Source organism: Martes martes (assembly GCF_963455335.1).
Source record: "Martes martes genome assembly, chromosome: 1".
Classification (NCBI taxonomy): Eukaryota; Metazoa; Chordata; class Mammalia; order Carnivora; family Mustelidae; genus Martes; species Martes martes.
This window is the reverse complement of record NC_137888.1, coordinates 124,568,913-124,580,243: the sequence shown is the minus strand read 5'-3', so window position 1 is coordinate 124,580,243 and position 11,331 is coordinate 124,568,913. Positions and strand designations below refer to the sequence as shown.

At 39.2% G+C, this 11,331-nt stretch overlaps 1 protein-coding gene across 1 annotated transcript in view; it reads left to right on the top strand.

Moving 5' to 3' along the window:
* The first annotated feature begins 262 nt into the window (after positions 1 to 262).
* Positions 263 to 11,331, top strand: part of SLC35G2 (solute carrier family 35 member G2) — a 43,121-nt gene continuing 32,052 nt past the window's right edge. The window contains exon 1 of the mRNA XM_080821317.1: positions 263 to 337. The gene's annotated coding sequence lies outside the window, so the exon portion shown is untranslated. The remainder of the gene's footprint in view (positions 338 to 11,331) is intronic.

The window sequence follows — 11,331 nt, the reverse complement described above, 5'->3', positions numbered from 1 at the left end:
AAGAGGTCCGGGCGGGCAGTTCTCTGGAACCTTAGACCCTCCCATCGCGCGGGTAGGGGGAGGTCGTTCAGCTCAGGCACAAATCTTGGGCGTCCCTGGCGGTCTTCGACGCTGGCCGGGGCAGCGTTGGGGGGCGGGCAGCAGAGAGCGCAGGCGCAGTGTCCGCACCCGCGGCGCCCCCTCCACGCCCCGCCTGGCTGCCTCAGCAGCCCTGACCGCGTTTTTCCTGGCAAAGCGCACAGTGGCCACAATTCGCGTACAGGTTGGACTAGCCGCGCGGTATTGGGCATTCCTGGCCGCCGAGCGCTGCGCGCACCTTCCTCGCCGTGACACACAGGTAACTGGGCCCCGGAGTCAGGCGGCAGCGGCTGACCTGCACCTTGACGCTGCCTGCCGGGCCGCCCCACCCGAAAGGGGTGAGAGCCGACCCCGATCCCCACACACCCACTTTTAGCCGTGGCTCCTAAGGGGCAGAGCCCCTCTTTGGGTTTGGGCGGGGCCCGAGGCGAAGCACCCGCCCCCTTCAAAAACCTTTGTAGGGGGTTTATGTTGGACGTCAGAAGCGCCGCGGTCCCCGCAGTTCCCTGTACTGCTTTCCTGGAGAACCGGGACAGTGGGTCAGGAGGGTTAGCATCAACGAGGGCCCCTGCGCCCCCGTTTTCTGTCACTCGAGCACCTATAGGCCCTTCCTCAGCTTCCATAATAAAAGCTAGGGTTGTTGCTTTCCTCTAGCCCAGGAACCCACCCAAACAAGGGTGAGTCCCTGCAGCGTCAAGAAAACGGTTTCAAATCCAAACTTTAAAAATTGCTGGATGGTTTTAGAAACATGGCCAATAATTAGTACTTTTCTTTCTTATGTCTATGACTCTTGTACGCCAGTCTATATGGGTTGAGATTTTCATGGAGAATAAATGGTTTGTAGAAATTCTTCTCCGACGAAAGCCCGGGGCAAGGAGTAGTGGCGGAAGGGCCGGTTATTGCCAGGTGTGCTGGCTAGAGGCGCAGGGGAGGTCCACTCAGCTTCCCCAGGTCTGGGGAGGGAAACACGAGCCCTTCCTGAGTCTCTGGGCGCTGAAGAGTTTCTGTATTGTGTGCGCCCCGTTGGCCTCTTTCGGGAAGAGGAGGGGGATGGAAGGGTCGCGCAGGCCAGCTGGAGGAGACTCGTGTTGGGGCGAATGGGGCCCGGCATCTTCGTCCGTGATTGCGCCGGGCTTGGCGAAGAGCGAAATGAAAATATTGCGACCGAGTAACGACTGAGGGTCCCGAGATAGCCCTGGGTGGAGAGGGCTGGGGGCGGCTTTGGAGAGGCAGTTTCCGAGGGCAATTCTGCCTTAAATGATTTTGATTGGGGTTGCCCGTGTCCTTGGTGCTGAAGTGCCTCAAGCGCCTTCGTAGGCTCACTTCTTGGACGCGGGCCTGCCTAGCCCTTCTACTCTGCACCTTTGTCCAAAATGACCCATCTCCAAAGCAGGTGCCAGAGTGGAGTCTGCCAGACACTGTAAACCTTTGTAGATGGTTTAGGTGCTGGTTTCCTGAAGATAAGGTGAGGGTAAATGTAGCACTCCTCGTGGGTGCAAATAAAGCATATGTATAACAGGTTTGATTACCTACACGCAAGTACTCACGGTGAGAAACATGAACTCTCAAGCATGCATCTGTAGGATACTTGTATGTGTATACGCAGACATATAATTTACATATAAATATACTCATCCATTTTCAACACCATCATGTGCTACAAGTTACACTTTTTTTCCAGAGCTTTTTTTGTAATTCTTTTTTTTTGATACCTCTGGTTTTTCTGAATTCTTCAGAACCACTCATTTTCACCATCATCTGTTCCAAAGCAACAGAACCTGTGGATTAAACTGTTTGGTATTATGCTGAGCAATTAAGTGTTTATATATTTTAATTCTACACAAAAATCGTTTAGAGATAAAATTTATGTTGATACAAAAAACTATTCTGTTTTAAGGGGCGCCTGGGTGGCTCAGTGGGTTTAAGTCTCTGCCTTCCGCTCGGGTCATGATCTCAGGATCCTGGGATGGAGCTCCACATCGGGCTCTCTGCTCAGCGGGGAGCCTGCTTCCCCACTCTCTTTGCCTGCCTTTCTGCCTACTTGTGATCTCTTTCTTTGTGTCAAATAAATAAATAAAATATTTTAAAAAATAAAATAAAATATTCTGTTTTTAAAAAATATTTTATTTATTTATTGTAGAGAGAAAGCTGGGGGAGGGGGACAGGGAGGGAGAAACAGACTTTGCACTGAGCCAGAGGCCTGATTCCAAGACCCTGAGATCATGACCTGAGTGGAAGTTAGACACTTAACCAACTGAGCCACCCGGCACCCCAATACAAAAAAATGTTCTTAAAGGAAGTTTAAACAAAAAGAATTAATGAAAAATTTAATAGAGAACAATATGTAGATAACAATCTTATAGAAAGTTATAATCTGAAGAAAATATGACCAAGATATATCATAATGCTGGCAGTTTCAAATATACTGCTGGTATATGGTTTTTGGACTCCTTAAAGATTACATATGTATTTTTGAAAACATTAATATCTGTGGCTTTTTTCCTATAAAATGTATGCTCATCATAAGAAATTTAGGTAATAGAGGAATGCATAAAACCAGAGAAAACCCTTATAAACGATTTTCTTTTAGGGGAACATATATGCATTTTAAATGGATTGATCTTGCATTTGCATTATATAATTTATCATTAATGTCATTATTAAGGGTTGCATAATATTGCAGTACATGGATACATCATAATTTACTTAAACAATACCATAATAATGAACATTTATGTATTTCCAATTTTTTGCTATTACAATTCTGCAAATAACATATTTGAACAGATATTTGTGCACTTGTGAAGTGAAATTGTCAGTTCAATGGGTAGGTGCATTTTAAACACATTATTTGTTCATTTTATTTGTTCAGTTATTTCCTATCTCCACTCTTGTCTTATTCTTTACCATGTTCTCAGCATCTGCAACAGTGCTGGGTATAAAAGTATTAATATAATATATATTGGAAGAACACTATTTCCAAATTGTGCTACAGAAAATGTGTACCAATATATACTACTATAAATACTGAATTAGAATGTCAGTGTTCTCATATTATCACCAAAATTAGGTTATTAGATGTCATTAATCTTTTAGAAGTATTTTCCAATTGGATAGGCAAAAAAGAACATATTTTCTCATATATATTAGTCATACTTATCTCTTCTTTTGTGAGTTTCCAGCCTTATTTTCTATTGGTGTGCTTATATTGTTTATTATTTGTAAGAGCTCTTTGTATAGTAAGAACTTTGTTACCTATGTTGCAATTTTTTCTTGATTTTTTATTTTAAAATTTTATGGTATTTTATGCTGTACAGAAAATTTCAATTTTTCTGTAGTCAAATATATATATATATTTTTTTTCTTTAATTTCTGACATTTATTTCAGTATTTCACCCTTCTATATTGAAAGATAATCTGCCATTTTTTTATGGTTTTATAAAAGATTGTATTTTAAACTCTAGGTTATACTCCCATCTTCCTTTTTACAGAGGGTTGTCCTTCCTTTTTACAGAGGGTTGTCCTCTAAGAGAGGTAACATGCTACTCAGTTTGAACCCTTTAATATGATGTATTTAATTTCTAAATACTTAATGGAAGTGTATTTCCTTAAAATGCTGTATAGTCTGTAGTATTTTTAAACTGTTAGTATGTAATCGTTTTAAAAAGGAGCTATTCTTTTTGTAGAGTATTTTTTTGTATAAGCAGAAAATATGACAAAGTCTACTTTTTAGTCAAATTAGGAATTCATGTCATTGAAGTTCATAAGAATGTGCACACATAAGGTTGATCAAGTACCTTAAAGAGAACAACAACAACAAAAAACCCCACATACTATTTTTTTTTATCTGTTATGGATCAAAATAACTTTTTCCAAAAAATAAAAGAATGGTTATTGGGATACTGATGAGCTATTCTAAATAATTTTCTTCCTGGAGTTCAAAAACATTTTAGAACAGCCAAATGGGAATAATTTTATTGTTTTTATATAATAAATTCTAAAATATAGCTGATTATTTAAAAAATGGGATCAATACCAGAGTAGAAAATAAAACTCTCTAGTAGGACATTCTCCACAGGTAACCACAAATATTAGTTTGGAATAAAGACTTTCAGATTATTGGGGTGCCTGGGTTGCTCAGTTAAGTGTTTGCCTTTGGCTCAGGTCATGATCTCTAGGTCCTGGGATTGAGCCCTAACTGGGGTTTCCTGCTCAGTGGGGAGTCTGCTTCTCCCTCTCCCTATACCCTCCTCTCATGCACATGTTCTCTCTCTCTCAAATAAATACAATCTTTAAAAAAAAAAAAAGACTTCCAGATTATTAAATTCACAAATAAAGACAAAATTTCATTGAATGTAAGATGAATTGTAAGATGCATTTTAAGTTTAGAAATGTGACAAAAAGTGCATCTTAAATTTGGTGTATCATCAATAGAATCATATTATATCTATTTTTCTGTTATTTTTTCCACAGAAGATATGGGTATCTTCCCATCCGATACATGGAAGTATTGACTTAACATCCCACTTAAGTGCAGATTCCTTACAACTTTTTAATAATAAAAAATGCCATATTTAACATTTTTTAAATGTACCTCTGTATAATGGTATTATTTCCTTAGAATAAAGTCCTAAGTGAAATTGATAGATTAGGGAGAATGCACACTTTGCATTTTGGTGCATGTTGTCTGTTCTTCAAAATTCCTGTAAAAATATGTCTTGCAAAAAGTAGTGTGTGATGTCCTAAATTCTTTATTCATGCTAGAGATAATCAGCTTTTCCCATTTTCCTCATTTAAGAGGCAAAACAGGTATCTCATTCTTTTTTAAATTCTTGTTTCTGTGACTTTTATAGAAACTGTGCATCTTTCCATATGTCTGTTGGTTATTTGTATTTCTTTTTTGGTGAATTACCTATTCATGGATTTTGCCCAATTTTTTTTTTTTTAATTTTAAGAGTCCACTTTGTATGAAAGATGTTGACCCTTTGTTGCTATTGTTGTTTTTAATCACTTAAATTTTTTTATGGTTTCTTTTTTTCTGCACAGATTTAAATTTTCATGGAGAGAAATTTGTCCATCTTTTCTTTGTAATTTTTCACCTTAATATTACACTTAGAACACTACCCTAGTTCCCCATCCCAAGATTATAAAAATATTCTCTAGTGAGAGAAAGAGCACCATTAAATTTACTAAGGAGTAGAGCTTAGAACCATATTGTATCTAGTCACCAAATCTGCTTCTAATAGGATCCAATAGGTTTTGTCTATTTGTGTTGGTAGATCTATCAATCAGCTCCAGCAGGGGGTGGGTAGTTGTAAGTAGAGGGGTGAAGGAACTGAAGAGGGGCAGTGATCACACTGGTTTCATTTAATTAATATGTCTAACATTTTTGTTTTACTTATTAGAAATGGGAGTTAGTGAATTCAGTCACAAGAGAAAATAGTATTTGGGAGATTGGAAGGGAGATTGGTTAGTCATAACTTTTCTTCATATTTTTACATAAATTAGAGTCTTTTCAAAGACAAAATTAGTGAGAATATATAAAGATGTAAGTAATCCAATTATTAAATATAAGTTTAATTGGAACTTATAAAGTAAATTTTCACAATATTTTTAATTCAAATGGATAGCTGAATTCCCCAATACCTTTTAACTTGGATAGCATTGCTATCCATACTTCAGGCCCTCCCACCTGATCTCAGCAGTTTTTGACTTATCTAGCAATCTGATAGTCTGTGGTTATCATGAAGATTAGACACCCCTCCCACCCCCAATTATTAGATGCTTGAGGAGTCTTTGCCTCCTGGTGACCTGAGTATAAATATAATTTGCCAGTTTGGCATTGGAATTTGTTGGTGAGGAAAAATATGTTGGTATTAATTATACTCTAACAAGACTTTTTTTTCTGAGCACTTTTAAACATTTCACTGGTGAGGAAAGTTTTGTTTCATTGTCCTTGCTGAGGCCAACTTGCACTATGGATGGTATTTCTTTCTTTCTTTCTTTCTTTTTTTTTAAGATTTTTATTTATTTATTTGACAGAGAGAGAGATCACAAGTAGGCAGAGAAGCAGGCAGAGAGGAAGGGAAGCAGGCTCCCCGCTGAGCAGAGAGCCCAACATGGGGCTCAATCCCAGGACCCTGAGACCCGAGCCAAAGGCAGAGGCTTTAACCCACTGAGCCACCCAGGCGCTCCTATGGATGGTATTTCTTAAACACTCTGATAAATCACAGTTCCAGGATGTTATGGGCCACTACTATATCTTCCTTCTTATTTCATGTTTCTCCTGAAAAATTTTGATTATAAAATCAGGCAAAGTACCCTTCTTATCATCATACATCTTTTTTTTCTGCCATTCTGCCCTTAGCAATGATTCTCTGAGTAACTAAAGTGTCACACCAACATTCACTGTCTGCTGGCCACTGTTTTGGGTGTGGGAAGGAGAATGATAATCACCCCAGTATCTCTCCTTTCTCACTTTTCATCCATCTACCTTCAAGTCTAGACACAGGAAATAGCCTTCTACTTGGCAGGAAATGTCAGAGATAAGCTGAGGTCACAGAGTTGTTTGTTTTTTTCTTCTTCTTCTGTGGACCAAAACTTTGTTTTTCCCTATAAATTTAATATACATATATAATTTTAAAATTTTGTCTTATATAACATTACCAAAGGTTAAATTGTTTATTCATTCTTTCTCTTATAGTCATTGCTGTAATAGAATTATATGTGACCAATAGGTGTATATAATGCTTTATGTGCACATAGCACTATTTGATAGTTATATAGGAACTTTAGTAAAGCCTATCATCTTTACTAAAGTTCATTTAATAATTTCCTGACTGTATCAAAATCATTTGGTTTATAGCTTTTCCCTTTTATTTAAGACCCCAAATATCAGGAGCTTTACTGAACTCTGACTTTTGCTTTAAGAAGTTGATGAAGAAAAGTAGAAATATTAGGTAATTTCCCATTTATTTTGCCCTGGTCTCTGTGTAACTCTGGCTGAGCCATTGCTCTAAATAGGGGTGAGAATCCCAGTGGTGAATAAGGCTTCTGAAGCTGGTAGTAAACCAAAGCCAGTTACATTATTTCTTGGATTCCCTTAAATTTGAGATTAGGAGTAGAAGATAGAGTCAGGTTGCAAAAGTGTGATAACCAGAGCTCAGCATCACAACTAATTAGACCAAGAATTAGTGGTGTCTGGATAAGACTGTGACTTTCTCCAGAGCAGGTCAGCTATGCCAGAGGACTTGTAGAATTTGTTGAGCCTGGTATTGCCCCTAGGACCTGGGGATACTGAGAAAAAGATAAGGACATATCTCTGTTCTTGGAATGTAAAACTTTATCAGGGGTTAGTGTTACATACACAACTTACAGTGATACCACATGTCAAGGACTATAACAGAGTCCTGTAGAAAGTGTTCTTAAAGCCAGAGGAGGAACAGATTGTTCAGTGAGACCTTCTCCAAGTAAGTCACTAGGAACATTGTGAGGATGTGATTGGATATTTGCCAGAGATGTCTTTGTGGGATAGTTGATGGCCTCAAGCAGGGCTAGAAGCTGAGGGTTTAGATTTGAAGCCTGGCTGCCATGTTTAGCACCTTTGTAAGCTTGGGAAAGTCACTGTACATGGTTGAGTTTCACTGACTTTTTAAAAAAATATTTTATTTATTTGTCTGAGAGAAAGAGAGAGAGAGCACAAGCAGGGGGAGCAGCAGGCATAGGGAGAAGCAGGCTCCCCACTGAGCAAGGAGCCCGATGTGGGACTCGATCCCAGGACCCTGGGATTGTGGCCCAAGCTGAAGGCAAATGCTTAACCGAACGCTTAACTGACTGAACCATCCAGGCGTCCTTTGTTCTTCATTTTCAAGATTGTTTTGGTTATTCAGGATTCCTTAAGTTTCCATATGAATTTTAGGATGGATTTTCTTTTTTTTTTAATTAAAAAAAAGTTTTAAAAAAGATTTTATCATAAAAAGAGAGAGCGAGAGTGTGTGAGAGCACACAAGCAGGGGGAACAGCAGGCAGAGGGAGAAGCAGGCTCCCCGATGAGCAAGGAGCCCAATGCAGGACTTGATCCCAGGGCCTGGGATCATGACCTGATACAAAGACAGATGCATTTTTGTTGCTGTTTTTTCTTAAGATTTTATTTATTTATTTGACAATGAGAGAGACAGCAAGAGAGGGAACAAAAGCAGGGGGAGTGGGAGAGGGAGAAGCAGGCTCCTCACTGAGCAGGGAGCCTGATGCAGGGCTCCATCCCAAGACCCTGGATCATGACCTGAGCAGAAGGCAGACGCTTAATGACTGAGTCACACAGGTGTCCCATGAATTTTTTTTTTAAAGATTTTATTTATTTATTTGACAGACAGAGATCACAAGTAGACAGAGAGGCAGGCAGAGAGAGAGGGGGAAGCAGGTTCCCCGCTGAGCAGAGAGCCCGATGCGGGGCTCGATCCCAGGACCCTGGGATCATGACCTGAGCTGAAGGCAGAGGCTTTAACCCACTAAGCCACCCAGGCACCCCCGCCCCCTTTTTTTTAAGAGCAAATAATATCAGTGCCTCCCTTGTTAGGGTTGTTGTGGGATTAAGTAAAACATTACAGGTAAAGCACTTGGTATAAGCCCAGTGTATAGTGGTCTAGTTTGTTTATTTTGCCTTTCTAGAGTTGCATGTAAATCACTCTGGACAAATGAGTAATCATTCTATTGTCAGAGCTTTCAGTGGTAAATGGACTACATAAACTCTGTGTCTTCTGACTCTGTATAATTCCCCTAATTTGGAATTTTCTCTTTTAAGATGGTCTAAATCCCAGCCTTCTGCTTTTTACCAATTCTCATACTATGCACAAACAAAATAGGCCTAGTCTTGCATTGTCCTGACTTTAGCTTTGTTCTTTAGTACTCTGATGTTAAAGCAAACACATATTTAATTATATGATTTCCTTCCTTTAATGTATTTGGAACTTGTTGTATCTGTTTTGTGGCACTTGTAACCATGTATTGTTTCTCCCCAATGAACATGTACATTATTTTTATATTTTTAAAAAATTATTTATTTATTTATTATTTGAGAGAGAGCGCGTGTGTGTGCGTGGGAGGCAGGGTAGAGGGAGAGGGGGAGAGTCTTAAGCAGAGTCTGGGCTGAATCCAGAGTCCGACATGGGGCTGTTTCTCACAACCCTGAGATCATGACCTGAGTGGAAACCAAGAGTCAGAGACTTAACCAACTGCGCTACCCAGGTGCCCCGAACATGGACATTTTTTAGGAGAAAATTTATGTCTTCCTAATCTTATCTCCTATAATGTCTTAGATAGTGCTTTCCACTTCATGGCACTCAGGTAAATGTCGACTGAATGAAGGAATAAATGTGAACGCATGAGGCTGCCATAAGAGTTGGTGTGATCTCAGCCTGCTCCCATAGAAACAAACTCCGGAATAGGAGAGATTATAAAACCTGGCATATGTTCAGAGAAGAGTGGTTAAGATGGTGAGAAGACGGAAAACCACGATTACGCATGAATAATTGAAAGAAAGAGAAGGTTTTCAGTTTGGAGAAGGAAAAAACTTGTAATGTAATGGGGTGGAATAATTGAAAAAAAAAAGAGGTTTTCAGTTTGGAGAAGAAAAAAACTCTTAATGGGGGACCTGCAATAGGAATTAGTTCTGATATTGAAATGTTGTCATGGAAGAAGGAATTAATTAGTGATCCTAGAGGAAATACATAGGAACAGCATCTGGAAATTATATAGAGAAAGATTCTGACACAATGTTAAAAAATACTTTTCTGATAGAATGACTCTTAAGTGGCTGCCGTGAAAGGGAATGAGCTTCCTGTCATTGCAGGTGTTCAAACAGATTTGGTGCTATTTGTTGGGGATGCTGTAGAGGATATGCAGACAGCCCCTGACTTAACAATGATTTGACTTACGATTTTTCAGCTGTATGATGGTGCAAGAGCCATATGCATTCATTAGAAACCATACTTCCAGTTTTGAATTTTGATCTTTTCCCAGGCTAGCAATATGTAGTATGGTTCTCTCTGGTGATGCTGAGCAGCAGCAGTGAGCCACAGCTCCCAGTCAGCTACACAGTCATGAAAGTGAACAACTGATACAACTATTCTGTTTTTCACTTTCAATACAGTATTCAATAAATGAAATGAGATATTCAATACTTAATTATAAAATAGATTTTGTGTTAGGTGATTTTGCCCAACTGTAGGCTAATGCAGGGACATTTAAGGTAGGCTAGGCTAAGCTATGATGTTCTGTAGGTTAGGTGTGTTAAGTACATTTTTTTTTTTTTTAAGATTTTATTTGACAGAGAGAGATCACAAGTAGGCAGAGCAGCAAGGAGAGAGAGAGGGGGAAGCAGGCTTCCCGCAGAGCAGAGAGCCCGATGCGGGACTCAATCCCAGGACCCTGGGACCATGACCTGAGCCGAAGGCAGAGGCTTAACCCACTGAGCCACCCAGGCGCCCCAAGTGCATTTTTGACTTAAAATGTTTTCAACTTATGATGGGTTTATCAGGATGTAACACCATCATAAGTGGAGAAAGATGTATAATTATTTACAAAGGAATTGGAGTAGATAACTCCCCAAATCTTTTTCAAGTCTCATGGTCTTTAATTCTATGTATATCATTATATTATTATATATGGTTACCCTTTATTATAGATACATATTAATGTATGCATTGTATATGTATATATATAAAGATAAATATATTCATCATCTTAATAGTGCCTAAATTAATGAAGGGTAAAAATGACTTTTCAAAAACTTGATCTTGATTACTTAAAAAATATTACTAACATGTTTTTTGCTTGAGGACACCAGTTTGTAAAATATTATTCTGCATGAACACTGTATTCTTAAACTGCAGTAAACAGTTTAATAATGTTGTTGGCATCTCAGGCACTGGGATGGTGCAATCAGTTAAGCATCCTACTTTTGATTTCAGCTCAGATCGTGAACTTAGGGTTGTGAGATCAAGCCCCTGGGGCTCTGTGCTCAGTGCAAATGCTCAGTGCAGTGTCTGCTGGAGATTCTCTCTCCCATTCTGTCTGCTCTTCTCCCTTGTGCTTCCTCTCTCAAATGAATAAATCTTTAAAAAAATAATGTTAGCATCTCAAAAGCAAATAAATATCATTTCCATTTCTAAATTAAAATGGCCTGATCCATCTAGCTGTTACCTTTTCCCAGTAAAAATTTTTACTATTGGGGCACCTGGGTGGCTCAGTCAGTTA